General features: G+C 43.3%; 1 protein-coding gene and 1 long non-coding RNA gene across 2 annotated transcripts in view; one reads left to right on the top strand and one right to left on the bottom strand.

The window, feature by feature from the left end:
- LOC111266487 (uncharacterized) overlaps window positions 1-17,109 on the bottom strand; it is a 73,667-nt gene that overhangs the window by 14,852 nt on the left and 41,706 nt on the right. The window lies entirely within an intron of this gene.
- The window catches only part of LOC147752678 (uncharacterized), a 16,137-nt gene continuing 8,862 nt past the window's right edge, over window positions 9,835-17,109 (top strand). The window contains exon 1 of the long non-coding RNA XR_015313476.1: window positions 9,835-10,714. This is a non-coding gene — a long non-coding RNA (uncharacterized LOC147752678). The remainder of the gene's footprint in view (window positions 10,715-17,109) is intronic.

A 17,109-nucleotide genomic window follows, 5' to 3' on the forward strand; every position in this document is an offset into this window, starting at 1 on the left:
TAAAAACAGCAACGTTTCACGAAAAAGGCGCACTCGAGACGCCCCAAGCCCCAGCACTAAATTCATGAGGCATGCCATCATTTGAATATCGGCCGACCCAAGGCATACTCAACTCCTATATATATATATTCGATAATATCGCTCATCGGTCGCTCTTCCCGAGGGATACGCGTACCGCACCGTCAGCTGATGACCTTACCCGTTAGATGCGATTACATACAGATCCCGTGGCGCCTCCGAAAACGTCTCGTTCGGTGACGGTCTTCTCTTTCGAACAAATAATAAAAATGTATCTACTAATGTTATGTGTGTTTTGAAAAGGAGAAGGAAGTTAGTGCTTGAAGCTAAACACTTATCTCCCCTATTAGTAATACGTTATGCCGGTCAATTTGATATAAGATGCACATGTGTCGCTTAACCTCGTATTCAAGCTCTATGGATGCATTTCGTTCGCAGATCGGTTTTTCTCCTTTCAACTTGTGTCCCGACCTGCCTTCAATGTCGTTCGGTTACCTCGCTTTAGATCCAGATCCCACACTTGGGATTTCTGCTCTTGGCAGAAATCACACTTGGTCCTCATACACAGTGTAAACTTATTGAACAATTAACTTATCGTTCCCTTGTCACTGTGGTTTATTACTTGAAAACGAAACGCAGACGCACGGCAGGGTCAGCCAACTTTTACTTACTTACAAAACCTATCATTTTTAAATGAACGTCGCAAAAGATTCACGCAGCACATAGTCTGCCATCAGCTACACCTCGGTACTTCACAGTTTGTATTCTCTACCGGACAAGGCTTGACAGCAGTATCAACTGCATGCAACATTAGGTGCACTAGGTACAACGAGGCTTAATTCACTTCATGCCCAAAATTGATAGGTTGTGCTCTGGAATTCGGGACTACGGCCGCCTGCTCGTTTTCTATAGGAAAAGCGTCACTTAAATCGTCTGCTACTTTACGTATATAAACATATGTGGAGTAGTTGTATACGCTGAGGAACCACCATTCAATTTAACGGTGCAGCAAAGACTATGAAAGCACAAAATGCGTAAATCGTTCCCAAGCTAAATCGCGACAGCGTTATGGTCACTTACTCTATTCTAGGGAAAACATTAGGAGATGGTGCTTTCGCGTTTCCATCACTCCGAGTCTATTTTTACCGCTACGTTTGCGCTGTTCCAATTGTAGTTGGATAGTTGAATCACATCTCCGTGGTAATTAGTGGGTAACCTATTCGGACGTGGTTTTGAGAAACACTCTGCGGTCCAGGTTCGAATCCGAGCATAGACACGCATCGTTTCGTGCTGAGAGCTAGCCATTCGATGTAATGCCCAACGGCATTGCCGGACGTAAAATTCGAAATAGTAGGTTAGAGAGCAAAAGGGAACTTTTGTGTAAAAGAGAAGAGGAAAGGCGAAAGGGACTCGTCGTTAACATAATTTTCAATCAGGAAAGGGCTGCGGACCTGTGGGCGCGTGACAGTGGATACCATAAGGAATGAAGAGGGGTTAATCCCAATAACAACTTGACTACGAAGACGGCCCTTAAAAATCGTTGTTAGGCATCGCGTCCCTCTTTTATAGAAGAAAACCTGCAAACCTGCGATACTTCTGGTAGCGTCCCTTATCCTAGGTGCAGACAAGTGATGCCTAGCCAAAAACAGGAGAAGTTCAAATACAGAAAATTGGAATTTAGCGCTGGCAAAGTCAGATCTCCGCTCGGATCTACTGATAACAATATTAACAACAACGGCAAGATAATCGTCTGGTATGATTGCCTATTACCGATATTTTGAATACATAAAGTGCTCTTTGTTAACGAAGCAGAAGAACGATTTAAACGTAATTGTTGAGAAACTAGAATTACTTTACCCGCTCAATAAATTGTTGTTTAAAAAGTTCTCTAACCTTTCAATAATGCAATCTACGGCTCAGTAAATAATAGCGCATCGCCTATGTAAGGGCACGTAATAGGTACTAAGTTTTCACCTGCAGATAGTTTGTCTGTTTAGCCGCCGGAGATGCATGTTAACGGACCTGGTGTGTATTAGCTCGATGGTCGTCGGACAAAGAGCATCTCAAAGTTTCAATAGTGGCCGATCTTACTATATGTCGAATTTTGTTTTCGCGATAATCCTTATATCGTGTAGAACCTTTTGCGTGAAACGTATATTGCTCAACGTAGCGCTACGTCCTAATATGAGTATGTTGTATCCTCGTTCGTGTTTTGAATCATCCTGTGCGAAGTGACGTTTCTTAAGAATCAGTTAGAAAATCGTCGCTACAAGCTGACCTAAACCCGACTCACCTGAAGAGCTCCATTCTACTAAGTGTCAACCGCTGTAATTAGCAGGATAGGGGCTATAATACTACATACCTGTATAGGCGATACAGCTATTGCTTCAACTGGTCTGAAGTACACTCCGACGTAAGACTTCGCTACCTTATGGCCGTTAGCGTGGGGTTGGCCACCCCTACAAACCTCGTCTGGACCGCTACTAAATGTTCCTGGGAGCCAACTGCTGCCCAGTAAAAGCCACCCACTTTCTGCTGTGACCAGCTGTCGACTGTGCTTGCGGTCGGCGCACTGGTCATAGAGCTATCGCTCGGTAGGTAACTGCTGCGAGGCTTCGTCCGATGGCCAGTGCGCCCTTAAGTTGCATTTTCTACCGATCATGAACCAGCAAGGGGGCGGCTCGCGGTAAGCTACGTTATGTGAGTGTTCTGAGAGCCCACCAATGAAGCTGGGAGCAGACATCGTTGGAGTTGAGCATACATTGGAGTTAATACTTGTACAGTTAGTTGCTATCTCTGAATGCTATGTAGCTTGTTCTCATTGTTGGTGCTGCTGTGAGACAGGTAAAGAGAAGCGAATGGAGTTGGTGGGAGAAGTGAAAGGACACAAGGATGGTGTCTGTCCATCTTGTGATTCAATTAACGATCAGTCCTGTCGTACTGCTACCACACTACTCAGTGTCTTCGTTTGCTGTTATGGCTGACGCTGGTCCCGCTGTTGTTACTCTTGTTAATTCGGTCCTACAAACGGCCTAACATTAACCGTCTAACATACTGAACTAACCTCAAAGCCCACCTAAGCCCCCGTCCTACTCGATAGGAAGTTAGCACCGCAATTCAACCACGCGGCAAATCTTAGGCTTCGTAATACTGGGGCATTTAGAGCGTTCTTCCATACTCCGACGGAGTTTATAGTGTTCCGGTACCATAGATGCTACAAGGAATTTGAAGTGAAGATGTTTGATGTCACGCACTCTACCCGAATGGCTACAGTCGTTTCTCGCAAAAGTTTCTTGAACTTGCTTTCCTTTATGCACTTAATTTCAGTTTAACTTTTTCAGTCTTCATCCATTTAAGCCCATAATTTTAATTTGTCGGCCTATATCTTCAATATCAATACAAAATTCCTATATATGCAGGTGCAAAGATGTACTGAGTTCCCTTAGTTCTGCGATTACCTATTCACTAATAAAAGTAGAACTGAAGTTGTATACATCAATAATAATAATTAAGTCCGGTTTCAAAAAATGTTACGACAGTTCTGCTTTGTTAGTTTGTACCAGCCATAACATTCACAAATAGTACAAGCTAACCGTTCGTATCGATGAACGAATAGAGGCCTGCAGTGTAATTTCAACTATGGATGGATAGATGTTATCTATTCCTCGGTTTATCTATTTTTGCCGCTCCCGAAACACGAATTATACAGAATGCTGCACAATGCTAACCACCCAGAAGGCACAGAATTATACACCTATACCCCCCACTCCTAGAAGAGGTCACAGATAGAATGTGCAATGGCCATTAATAAAGAATACAACAACGATACAAGCGGTTCTGGCAGGATATCTGCAAGAACTAATTGAGTCATTAAAGAGGTCATTTAGAGGTTTGCCAACAAACCAACCAAAAGTACTGCTGACATGACCGATGCTGATTTCGAATGACGACCCTCACTGTGACCAACTGTTGACTTCGTCCGTAGCTCAGTCGTTTTCCGTCAATAGTGGAAAAGCCTGTAGCCGTCCATATTAGCCAGATCCATGTCCATATGCTCTTTACCCCCTCTAAAGGGCATGTCACTGCCGCTGCTACCCCCATCATCTACTTGTGTCCCGTAGTCCTGTCATTGGAACACCCCGTGCCAGCGAACGCCTTCCTTAGGGTATGCTTGACACTGGAACGTAACCACATTATGATCATGACCAATGACAACGACAACCGGAAGACCGAGCACCAGTCCATTTGCGCCATCTACCGGAGCTGCCTCGTCCTTCTATAACATTAAGCCTCACTTTGTTCATTCTCTCCCCTACCTCTCTCCGTCGTTTAGCCTACCCCAAAAGCACATCTGTAATAGGACAACGGTTCGTAACTTGTTTAATGATCAATTTACTTATCTCTTTGGCAGTCGCTGGTTGCAGTGTTGCTCAATCAGTAGACAGTGACGCGAAGTGCCCGAAATGAAATTGGTTGAGTGTCAAGCTAAACCCCTATGTTCATTGCATTTAGCTGATAAGTTACGCTGGCACAGCTTTGCATCACAATAGAATAGGCATGGAATCGACTGGGTCTATGTGCACTTTCGAACCTGGTACTGCTCACTGGTTTTGGGCCATTTTTGCTACTCGTATATGAATATATGCCGATGAGGGAACATATGACTCGTCTTTGCGTTGAGATTGATTGCCTGACAACAACAGGAGCTAGATGGCTAGCTAAATGCGGTTTCATGCTCTGAATGATTAGTGTTAGAAACTATAGTGCTTTCTGATGGTTTCTGTTGCTACGATCATTATGCAATTCAGTGTGCAGCTGTCCTGCAAGATTTACTAGGAAGGCAGGTACCACAGCAAACATCAATGGATGACCATATTTTAATAGTGCAAAGACAGATTTATGGACCCGTAGAAATATATCGCGGAGCCTTACTATACATTTACTATAAGCAAAATATCAAACCATAGAAATGGAGCCGTGGAATATGTCACGGTGCTTAGGAAGCTGGTCAGTTCTAGGGGAACTTAACAAGCTAACGTAATAGATTGAACGTTTTTCTCCCTCTTTTTTTTTTTTTTTGTTGTTTTTATGTAAATAGATATTCGGGCGGATAGCGACGACGACGACGACGACGACGACGTGAAATAAAACAAGATAATAGAGAAAAGTGTGGCGTAAATAATCGACGCCGTCTAAGAAAAATTTTTCTACACTGTCGGCCTGCTTTTTGTTTGAAAGATACAAGTCTGAACATGTTCTTAGTGAACAAAATCCCCTTATACGTACGGCTTAGACATATCTGATATTCTTAGGACTCCAAAGGTAAACTAGCAAACAATTTCAGCAATTTACAAGGTAATGCATCGATACGTGTGACCCTGTTTTACCTTCCGCGTCTTTATCTCGTTGCGATTTCTTATCTAATACACGGCTGTGCCTTTGTTTTAGCTCTATTCTCCACTCTATATAATATTCCTGCTTGTCGGTGGCGTGCTGCATTGAGGCGACTTCGGACCATCCATACAGGACAACCTGCTGCTCCTGTTCAGCAGGCACTGCATAAGCGTCAGTGAGTGCCGACCTAGAGACCATAGAGGGTGTTGGTCCGTAATTAGGTTAGTGATTATAGAAAATTTATGATCTGCCCCCTTCCTCAGCCATCGGCCGGATGGCAAAGGCAGCCCTGACTCCATTCTCTGGCTCGTTACTTCGCTGCCCTTTTGCCGACGCGGCCTTTTTCTCTGTCAGACACTTCACTATTCCGCCAACATAACGGCTCCCCAGCTGACTTCGCACTTCACCAGTACTTGCGAATACAGCTCTCGAGAGTTGTGCCTAGTGCCACTATCCCAGCAGCAGCGCTAGCAACGATAACAACAACAACAACAGCATGCGGACCACGCAGACAACCTCATCGGCTACCGAGTCGACCCGGACCACGAAGAAGGGCGATAAGTCACTTTTGGCTAGGACACTCTAAGAGATGACTAGGTATCCTTATGTGTGCCATGTAAGGCATTTCCGGCACGATCATCAAACATTGTTGAGGTAATGGCGTGCTTGGCTGATATATACTCGCTGACGAAATCCTTTGGGAAATATTTGAGGTGATCACTTTAACCTGAACAGTAATCTATTAGATAGCAGATGCTTGTTCGCACCCTGGCAGCTTCCCGACTCGTGGGTGTGCATCATGCATGGAGTGCACTGTTTTCACGTATTTGTAAAAATCGTGAAGGTATTCGTTCTCACGAAGTTTAACCCTCTGAATTCTATTACCGCTATCTACCCCGCACTATAATACGGCTACGATACGTCGCCATAAGTTTGCTATGTTCAGCTTTTTTCTTAATTACCTTTCCAAGTCTTTTGTCTTTCCCGCCCAATTCTTTTCACTTACTCCTTGTAACGTCATGATCGAATCTGATCAAGGTTCAGGTAATGTCAGATAATTTTGTGACGAATCCTGCTCGACGCTAACATCTAGCCGATTTGTCAAGTACCTAACCGTCGTTTACAAGATACTGTTTTTGTTACGTTTGCCTACTTCTTCTGTGTGATGTTCTCGTTGAACAATCAGCATGAAATTGTACTACTAAATCATATCTGATGTGGCGTGACAGCGCACGACATGTATTTGGTCACGGTTCATGAACTGCAAAAACGATTCTTTAAAACAGAGCCCTTCCCGATAGTCAGAGCGTCAGCGATGCTGACGACTTTTGTCAACAGATATAACAAACACAATGCTATAGTGCTATTCGTTACATTTACTCAACAGCCTTTAAGCAAACTATCATGAAACTATGAATTTATGCAAAATTTCGGTCAGGATTCGCTAATTTGGCCAAAATCCTATCGTTTCTCACTTGCACCTGTTACTAAATACTAGATATATTTCCGATGACAGTTACGATCGATAATGGCTTTCGTTGTAACAAAGCACTGACCGCCCTGCTCGTCAGCAACGGTTGAAGCAAAGGGAAGCTCTATCTCTATGCTTCGTCTTTTGTTTTCGTTGTTATATCGCCACGTACCGACGAAAGCAAGCACACCAAGCATGACCAGGAATAGGCTTCGACACGAGAATGAATCGCTATTGGCCATGTATCGCTTGTATAGCCATTATGAGCATCGTCAGAATGATTGTTGTTCAACGGGCATTAAAGGGAAATAGACCAGCACTCTTTTGGGCGGTTAACACAGCATCAACTCGATGCGTTAAAGTTATCGCTTGCTACCCGTCGCCTTTTTTCCTTTGCTAATGTTGACAAAACACACGGGAGGTTCTGTACATGGGGTGTTTCAGTATAAACTCATAATAATGGATAATCGCTATCTTTCTTCTATTAACGAGCAGTCTGTCAGTAGAGGGCAAGTGCGCCCTCGCGCGTTCCTCCACGAGAAATTTACAATAGAAAACATTCTGCCAAATGTTCTGTTGATGCTGTTCCCGTTTCGACTGCCGCCGTTGCTGTCGCTGAACGCAGCATTTGAATAAGATGACAACGAAGACAGCTAAACACGTGAAGCTGGAGCAATGGATCAGGCAATGATGTGTTCGTGTCTGTTCTACTGCTGTTCACGCAATGCTGTTACGGGGATCTTTTTTCAGCAAAAAGCAAAACAGCGGAAAAGAAGGCAACCAGCAGGAGACGAGACGATGATTAGACCAGTTGAAAAGCGATGAATCATAAAAATAGATAGAGAGAGAGAGAGAGAGAGAGAGGGGGGGGGGGGGTTCGAGACTATTTCGTTTCATGTCGGCATTATTCATTTTTGAATCAAGGGCGGAACCGAACAATCCCTCGTTCATCTGACGTCTCGTTACGAGAGCCGAAAATTTTTGGGAAGCAAATAATCAAGGCATATTGGAGCTCAAAAGGGCTGCGTATCAAAGATCTTGGTAATAGCTGAATAGAGAAGGCAGCAACTCTTCGGCACCAATCTCCTCGTTAGGGCAAACAAGCATACACACCTACGAAACAGGGTAGCTCAGGGCTGACTGCGGAAGCCCGGTTCTTTTGCGGAAAGAATGAGTAGGCTTAACTATCAATAGGGAAAACTATAATCATTCGTATGTGGTATCGCGTGTTCCTTGTCGAGTAAATTTCAGTCATAAATAGTTCTATTCATTCGGAAGTGTGTATATGAAGTGCACACGTACGTAATCGCTTAACCCCCACTCGACGTTTCCCCAGCAGTTTTTTAGAATTTTCATTGTTAGGCCAAAATAACCTAAACAATACATCCAATAGCGAACACTAAATAATCTATTATCATCATTCTATCTAGTTGTCGCCAATCTTTATGCAAATCGAGAAGATATTTGTACATGATGCTGCTGCTGCTGCTGTGTCGAGCTTCTATCATAAACAGAGATCGCGATGGTCGCGCCACATCTCCCTTTCGAACCCCTGCCGTTTGCCAACGTGAGGAGGTCACCACCAAGACCGTCATTATTGCATCACCGCGCATTGCACCCTAACACGTGCAGACTACAACGAGACGGCGTCTGCTCTAGCATTGAAGCCCTCCAGGCTGAGGTCAATCGAAGCAAGTAAATACACATGCCCTTTACTCGTGATTTGGTACAAAACACCTGAGGTGGTGCGGGTTCAGCAGCCGGCAGACACAGATCGTTGGCCGTGCTGCTAGAAATTAGCTGGCGTCTGCCGCAATGCTCAACGCCCGTTTCTGAACGTAAAACTCGAAGCACTTATTAGATGCACATACAATACCATATAGAGTGTTCGTTGTACGCAAGGGGCATTTCCGTTTGGGAACAAAACAGGGAAATGGACTTCAGTGTAGAAGGGGTAGGCGGAAAGGACACCAAAGGGATATCATGTCCGCATCAGTCCGCTATTCATCAACACACTCTCAACTAGCCATTCTTCTAACACAGATGAAATCTACTGTAAAAATAAGTTATTATTGCACAGGCAAACATGAATGAACGAATCGTGTAAGTGGCAAAGGCAGATCCTGCTGATGGGGTACACGTTAAGAGCTTTACTTTTGAGTAAATCACACAGATATGGTGCAACAGTTCGACAGGCGCACGCTATGCGCGCTTACAAGTACTATATATGCCTGTGTAACGTATAGTAAGAATATTCTTCCTTTTCAAAATCGAATCAATCCTGTCATCCTTTAAAACTTGCAGTGGGAGTTAGTTGTCTACGGCGTGGTAACCCCTCAGCGATTGCTAAATTCATTTGGCCAACACTAACAGTGCTTGCTGCGGTATTCTAGAATCTAACTGGCCATCGCGCATCCCTTGTATCATATTAGCACCCAATGGTTTCTTGTCGTGCAAACACGAGACTGCGTAATAATAACATATTGGGCTTTACTGTCGTATTTAGTAAGCAAGTGGTCATGGAAGGCGGTGCCGGCATCGGATGGAGGCCGGCCTCTAACGCAGTGAGTCACTGAACAGCTGCGGCAGGGTCACTGCTGCTGGTAAGGGTAGTGTTGGTCAGAGTGCCTAATAGTGAAACTGTAGAACGGGCTTTGCGTCACCGACGACTGTGGATACGACGAGCCACCAGGATCGCTGGCAAATGCACGCCGCCGCCCGTCCGAGTTCGATGTTGATCGCGATCCCGGTTCCAGTTTGCCAATGAACTCTAGCACGTACCATCAATTGGGCTGCCGCTACCGCTGCTGCTCTGGGATGGTTTTATATTCAAGTTTAATATAGCTATCTACTCAGGGCAGATATCCCGAGGGAGTGACTAGACGGTCCAGGGATTCCACGGAACATAAAAGGGGAGATACTATACTCACGAGCGTGCTGCTACCGTCTGCTCCATAGCGGCTTGTCCCTACGGCCAAATTGACAAGAGGCGTATCCTATACGTCGCTACGGGTTGGGGAATCGGCGCCGTTCGCTTTCAGTCGAGTCGACGTTGCAGCTGATGGCTGAATGAGCTCGCTGCTACACGCACAACAGGTTCACCATCCAACAATTAACATCATTGCCCTCACATTGAAACTCATTCGTGGAAGAATTTTGTGAGTGATCATGCCTCAAGACGATACTACGACGACGACAGAATTTGTTGAAGGGTTTGAAGAGTGAAATGCTATAGAATGCTGGCTTTTGAGTTTGCAATACATAATACAACATCCTTTACCGGTTTGCCGATATCAAAAGAAGTCGAAATAGAAGCCAGGACGTATCAAAGCTCAGGCATATAGCTACACGAATCTGCTGGCTTTTTCGCCTTCGTTATGCTAAATATTTGTCGCAAACGAAGAGAAACCGATTGACACCTACTAACCCTTGCCCAGAACAGCTGGTAACTATCCGCCTTAACTGAATGTCATGGCTAAACTCCTGTCGGTTGTTGACGGCCGAAATATGGCGGCCGTCTGTCCGCTATGAGGGGAGGGGGAATAAGGGCGTCCATTGTTTGCGCCTCGACAAACCTCCCACTGTGATACGTCTGCCCAGGAACTGGTTGGCATCAATTAAGGAAAGCAGAGATTACAGATTTGAGGACAATAAGTTTTATCTTAACTTAAACATTCTAGTAAATACAGTCGTGAGTGTAGCCACTCGTTCAAGAGCTGTGCATTTTGTGCTCGGCTAAAAATAGATGCATACTTGAAAATGACGACAAGTTTAACAATATCTTATTAAAACGCGAGCAGTTCAGTCAACGAACACTTCTGAGTGAAATCGGTACGTAGAAATTTGCTCAGCTTAGCCCACCCTCTTGAACGATGTTGTATGAAATGTTTATAAATGATTGATAAAAAGATGAGCTGGTACCCATTGAGTGTTTTTCATCCCTCTCGGTCGATTCAGTTCTCCAATCGAATAATGGTTGATTTTGCTGAACATATCATCTAGATAGTCGATACGGAATGTAGGAACCGCAATAGGGTGTGGTTCCAAATTGAATGTGTAAATGTGTGCATATACAGGGCCCATCTGAGTCGAATAGTCGTTGTCTCTGCTCTCTATAATGGCTCTCAGTGGTTTACTCAGTAGTACAACGTACCTCATGCGTGCGTTATTCTTTTATATTATCACTATTATTATCATGGGTAGCATTAAATGTGAGACCGAGACGACTCAACTGCAGTAGACGTCCAATGAGCCCCCTAGAGCGCGTATGGCCACACGCGGACCCCACATTTGTACCAATATGTTTGCAAACCATATGAGGCGAGCTGGTCTGGCACGATATTGCTTTCAGGGGGAATAAAATAATAACCCATCATTCGACTATATTCACACGCCTATGTAATACATCAACTTCCTAGGAGGAAACAACGAGGTAGTATGCTATGCATACGAGAACCAATCGTGCCTCGATAGATTTTGCCCTTTGCAATTATACCAAAGCGATATGCAATGCTGGGGCTTCGTTTACCAGAGCTCGGTAAAAAGTTATTTATATGAATCATTCTAATAACAACACTTTATAAGTACTAGGATATTATTATATATAAACGGAAACGGTACGGACGCAGAAGCCATTTCAAGTAGTAACGTAAACTTACACGAATACTAGGCATCAGTTAGCCCTTCACATGAATCACATATATAGATACTATTGTACACCGAAAAACGGTCGATGTAATACTTTCGTAACAATCGACAGGGGGCGGTTGCGCTGCAAAACCCTTTCTTCAAGTGTAGACACTTATTATTATTATTATTATTATTGCTATTACGAATCCCGTACAATCCGGCTTACATTTTTCCGCAAATAAATCACTGGATTTTATATATATATATATATATATATATATATATATACGTGTCGAGAGAGATTTGAGTGGTTCGAGCCAAAACTGAGGCATTTGTTTTTTATCCTTTAAAACAGTACTCAATTAAATATGCGCCATCTTGGCCGATGATCCTTTGCCATTTTTTCGGAGATAAAAAATTGTCACAGTGAATTTTTGCAATCCCTCCGTTACAACAAAATCAATACTATTAAGGGAGTCCTTCAGAGACTGCAACTGATGATTTGGACGATATGTCAGATTCATGAGAATTTTCCATCTAATTTTTCTTGGCGTTCCGGTCGATTTTTTCAATGACTTGTTATCTGTTGGTAGTAGGGGTCCACGTCAATTGTTCTATCAGGCAGCAGTGGCAACTCATAGAACCTGGTTCCTCTCTCCAGTCGACTTGGATACGTTCTGTCGATTTGTATAACGTCAACGTGGGCTTTGCCATAGATCGTCCAGCACGATTTTAATCGTTTCCAGATTATTGCCGTATCTGATCCGCCTTTCATCATCAAGCACTTTAAAAATGGCTCAATTCGTTGTGTTTCTATGAAATTTTACGATCGAATAAATCCGTTTGTGCCAATTCAAGTGGCACCTAAATATCGAGTCTTTTTTATAGCCAGCTTTTCTGAAATGCCCTACAGTTGTTTGGTGACGAATGTTTAATTGTCTGGTCATATTATAACTATTCACGTTGGCGATAAGCTCATGATTTTTTTTTCTGTAGTTGAAGAATGACGAACGTCGTTTACGTTAGGATCAACAGAACCGTCTTCATCTAGTAATCGGTTTTGACTACAAACATTTCTTCACGAGCCTAGGCAGCATCTGTGTCTTTGTCGTGACTACATTATTATAAATAGCAATTTTTTTTTTTAAAGAAATTCACTCATTTTCAAGTCGTTCTACCTCATAATTTTGTTTTATTCAAACATTTTATTTAACTACTTGCTATTATCGATTCTATTGTTATCAGATTTATACGTATCAGACTTTTAATTGTTTATTCATCTATTTGTCATATAAGACCTGCTGTTCACGGGTTCTTCAGAAGAACAGAAGCTCGAGAAGAACAAGGTGATTCAGGAGCCCTTCTAATACTTGTCGGCCATGCTCTTTGTTCTGGCAGACTATTTTATGCCTGACATATGTGACTTAGCGGCCATCTAGCTAGAAAAAAGGGACAACTCAAATGTACGCGTATCTCTTCAGCAAAATATACCAAAAAAAAAAAAAGCCCCATACATCTGAATGAACTAACAAACAGAGATTACTGGTCAAGTTAACTGGAGAGGCAAGCTTCTTTTCGACATGTAGCTGGGTGATCCCTGATCCTGACGCTGCTTATCAGTAAGTGGTTAGAACTTGCATTTGTATTGAAGTAAGTATTGAAGACTAGGCGTTCCACGTTGTCTGAAAAAGGCTAGATAGTTAAAGCCGTCTATTTCTGGATGAGAGAGATTGAAGGCGATGATCATACCAATATTAATAGCAATATAGATCTAGTGTGTATGTCTGTCCGAGGGCTTTCAAAGCACTTTTTTATAGTACGGTCGAAAATATTTTATATGATTTTGAAGTTGTTCTTCAAAATCAATACAGTCTGTTAACTTCGAAACTTTGCCATGGGTTAGTCATAGCAAAAATAGAGGGACCGTATTATACTGGTCCATTGCTTAGGCTATTCCACATCATTATAGTGTTAACGGTGCCAACGGTAATGATACGCGCGTAGCCCGCGTGATGATGATGAGCACATTATTATTATTATTATTAAAGAAAGAAATCAAAGTTATTAAGGAGTAGCATATTCATTAAATTTCCCCATCATCAAATGATTCCAGATAACATAGTGTGCGCAGCTTTAAAAAAAAGAGGAAGAAATAATTTCCAAGATAATCAAATGACAACCACTCCTAAAACAACTGTGATCTTCTGTATTTTTTTTTTTGTTTTTTATTCACGAATTCATCTCGTCGTTATTTTGCTTTTTCTTTTCTATCCAATATCTCTAAATGGTTCGGAATCATGTCTTCGTCCTACGTTTTTCCCCTCCGGAAAGGCATCTTCACACTGAATATTTTTCTTCTACGGCCTGTTCATATGTGGCCTGTGGCGGTCATCACAAAGCCAGGATCATTTCGAGTTTCCTTACGGCGTGCGCATACCTATTTAGCGCATTTCGTGTAACGGCACGTTATAGAACGTTAGATAGAGGTATACCGTCTGCCGTGGCTTCTGCTTAATACTACCAAATATCGCCGCTGTTCGCTGTCTACCTTCAGTTAAGTTCGACATCATTTCACTATGGACGCAACACCGACACCATCGGCGGCCCGATGACCACCATCGATACTTGGACCTGATATGATCGTTTGCCATTACCAATTATTGCCGACGTAGTTGGCAGCGTTATTACTAATGTTACGTTCCTCTTCCATTAACAATATTATGCAAAATCTTATTATGGACTTATCTCAAAAGTGCAAACAGATTTGATCGACAAGTGCTCACGGCGTGCTATACAATGTAATACGAGAACAGGTCAAATCACATTTGGAGTAGAACTGGTAACTTAAGTTGTGCTTCAAATCTATGGTCGTTAGCGACGAAAAATCAGCAACTTAATAAGGAGAGCTTTGAAAACTTACTGGTAATAACTATCTCAAAAAATGTACCTATAAGAAACGATCATATTTCCTTGTGTGAATAGATGAGTCCTATCCTATCCTATCCTATCCTATCCTATCGCAGCCAGAAAAAAGGACGCCAGAATCTAGCAACTCACCGCATAACAGATCAGTATACAGAGGTAGCCTTTATTCAGTTAAATTTTTGTTCCGCCAGAATATCTCACGTTGCTATTATACTGTGCCAGATGGCGACAGTAAGTTCACGAAATCTCTAAACTTTCCCTTGTCCGTCAGTCTAGCCAGAAGACAAACTGCATCCCGTTTCGTCATGTTGCTCATCGTATTTCTTGTTGCCGAGCTTGGCTTACCGGAACGGGGCGGGCACATTAACTGTGCATTAACATTACGCGGGCGAAGTTCAACTTACCAACAACAACAGCACAGAAAGCTACCGACAAAGCATTTATGTCGAAGCTCTGCTAACGATTCTTGATGTCGTTTATCGCGCTTCTCTGCTGCTGCTGCTGCTGCTGCTGCTATTTTTTTCCGCCGTCGCCGTCGCCGTCGTCGTTACGTTCTCCGTGTATGCCTCGGTGTGTGTCTGTTTAAGCGTATTCTCCTACAGGGCGTTCGGGCGAGTCCCAAACAAAACAAGCACCTTTTTGATACTGCTTGAAACGCCGAGGACCGAAACGCGAAAAGCTCGCAGGCAGGAAGGCCGCGCCACGTTTACGTATACGTATGGGAATAAACGTGTTTCGCTTATCCAGTCCTATCCGGGGTGGAACGAAGCTGTCTGTGTTGCATTCAACAATACACAAACGGGTGGCGGCAGCAGCAGTGGCTCGCCGTCTCCAGCTCCCTTTGCTCTTTGCTGATTTTGCCTAGAGGCAAACGGCAGAAGAATTGGTGAAAAAGAAGAGCGACTGAGGAAGACTACGACCAAATGAAAAAATAGACAGAAACGCTTATGGTGGCGGTCCGTTGCGATGGACCGAAGACACGTACAGACGGGCAGATAGATTCAAGAGAGTGGCAGACGGCGGACAAAATTAAGCCAAATTCAGTGCCTTGCGATGATCACTGTGGATGCCGGTGACGCTGTACATGATCTATGTTTACGCAATTCTTCAAACTAGGGATAATTGAGTGAATTACTTTTGCTATAATTAGCGTACTTCAGTGCCTTTTCGTTATTGAGGCAACGTAATGATACATTATATTTCTATATAACTGCTGTCCTTGAAGGTATACCTTTCACGGAGCACTTATATTTAACATAAGGGGATGTAAGGAAGCATGATAGCTTTATCACTAGTATTACTGTAAGTTTTGCAATGATGCTTATATTATGACTTTTTTTTTCAATGATTCCGTCGAAATGGGTCGAAAAGAGTTATACATCCGGCATTCAACTGTAATCACGAATATGTCCAAATAAGCGTCTTTATCCACTATGTACAACTACGTAAACTGAATATACACAGTGTACTGTACAATTTTTCCTATCGAACTACCGTAGATATAGATTCTAAACAATAGATCTTCTAAAATAAACCAAATACGTAGAATTGTACCTTATTTGCTGCCTATCTCCGGTAGATTCGACCAAACCAAGTAACGTGTCGCTCTGCCTTCTACGAATTTACAGCAGAACTCGTTAGCGCCCACATCCTTTTTCCTATTTCCCTTTAATATTACCTGCTCTAATCACGTTTACTCGCCAGCCTTGCTGTCATATGCGGTCATGGGACGTTCATCCATATTGCTGTTCATATTAATAGCTGAATTGATGAGCTTGATGGGCCCTTCAGAACCATTTGGTAAGGGTAAAGGGGTCAGTCGCCGAATGTTTGTTGTTAGCAGATCAGCGATCAGAGAGAGAAAGCAAATTCTAATCACTCGCATCAGCGGCTGTGACGGACGGAATCGCTACCTGTTCTGTTACAAGTTCGTCAGATCGGCCCCTCTCACGATCTGATCCCCTGTCCCCAGCGGCTCGGACATCAAATGCGCCAACGAACAGGTAGAACGATACATGTTCTGTATATGCGTACGCTCTTCTCTTAAGCCAGTGTCAACTGCTTATGACGCCGATAGGTTAGAGCTCGATCGACGATGCTTCTGCGAAGTTCCCACTAACGACAGAATGTGAGCTCCGGCTAATGTATTGCACCAGAGCGCACAGTGTCGACTCGACCCAGGGCCAATACAACTAATAGAGGATTGTCAGCGAACTAATTGCAATGCAGGTCGCTTGTGCCGTTCCATCAACCGAGTGCCGTTAGTGTCCCAACCCAATGTCTCCCAACCCGACCAGCTTTCGAGAGTTACGAATGAGAGACGACCATATAGAAGGAATATGGAGCCGATCTAAAATTATTGTAGATACGATGCTATATGGCCACGACGAATGGATAGCGAGGCAAAGCGGAGTACGGAAGGAACAGGTGTATGTATTTGAATAGTTTCATTAATGTTTGTCGTCAGTGGCCCGCGCTATTGAATTTCTACTTAGGACTCTTGAGTAGGTTAAGGTGAGCGTAGAATGACCAGTTGCTAGGGGCAAGACGGCTGGTGAAATATTTCAAATGGCCGCGAAGACCTAATTGTTCAAACGCCGTTGCACCTGTTCATAGTAACTAGCAAGACACTTCTGCTTGGGCCTGCATAGTTCGGAATATATTATTAGTTC

This window comes from Varroa jacobsoni, unplaced genomic scaffold, assembly GCF_002532875.2.
Source record: "Varroa jacobsoni isolate VJ856 unplaced genomic scaffold, vjacob_1.0 scaffold_1088, whole genome shotgun sequence".
Taxonomy (NCBI): Eukaryota; Metazoa; Arthropoda; class Arachnida; order Mesostigmata; family Varroidae; genus Varroa; species Varroa jacobsoni.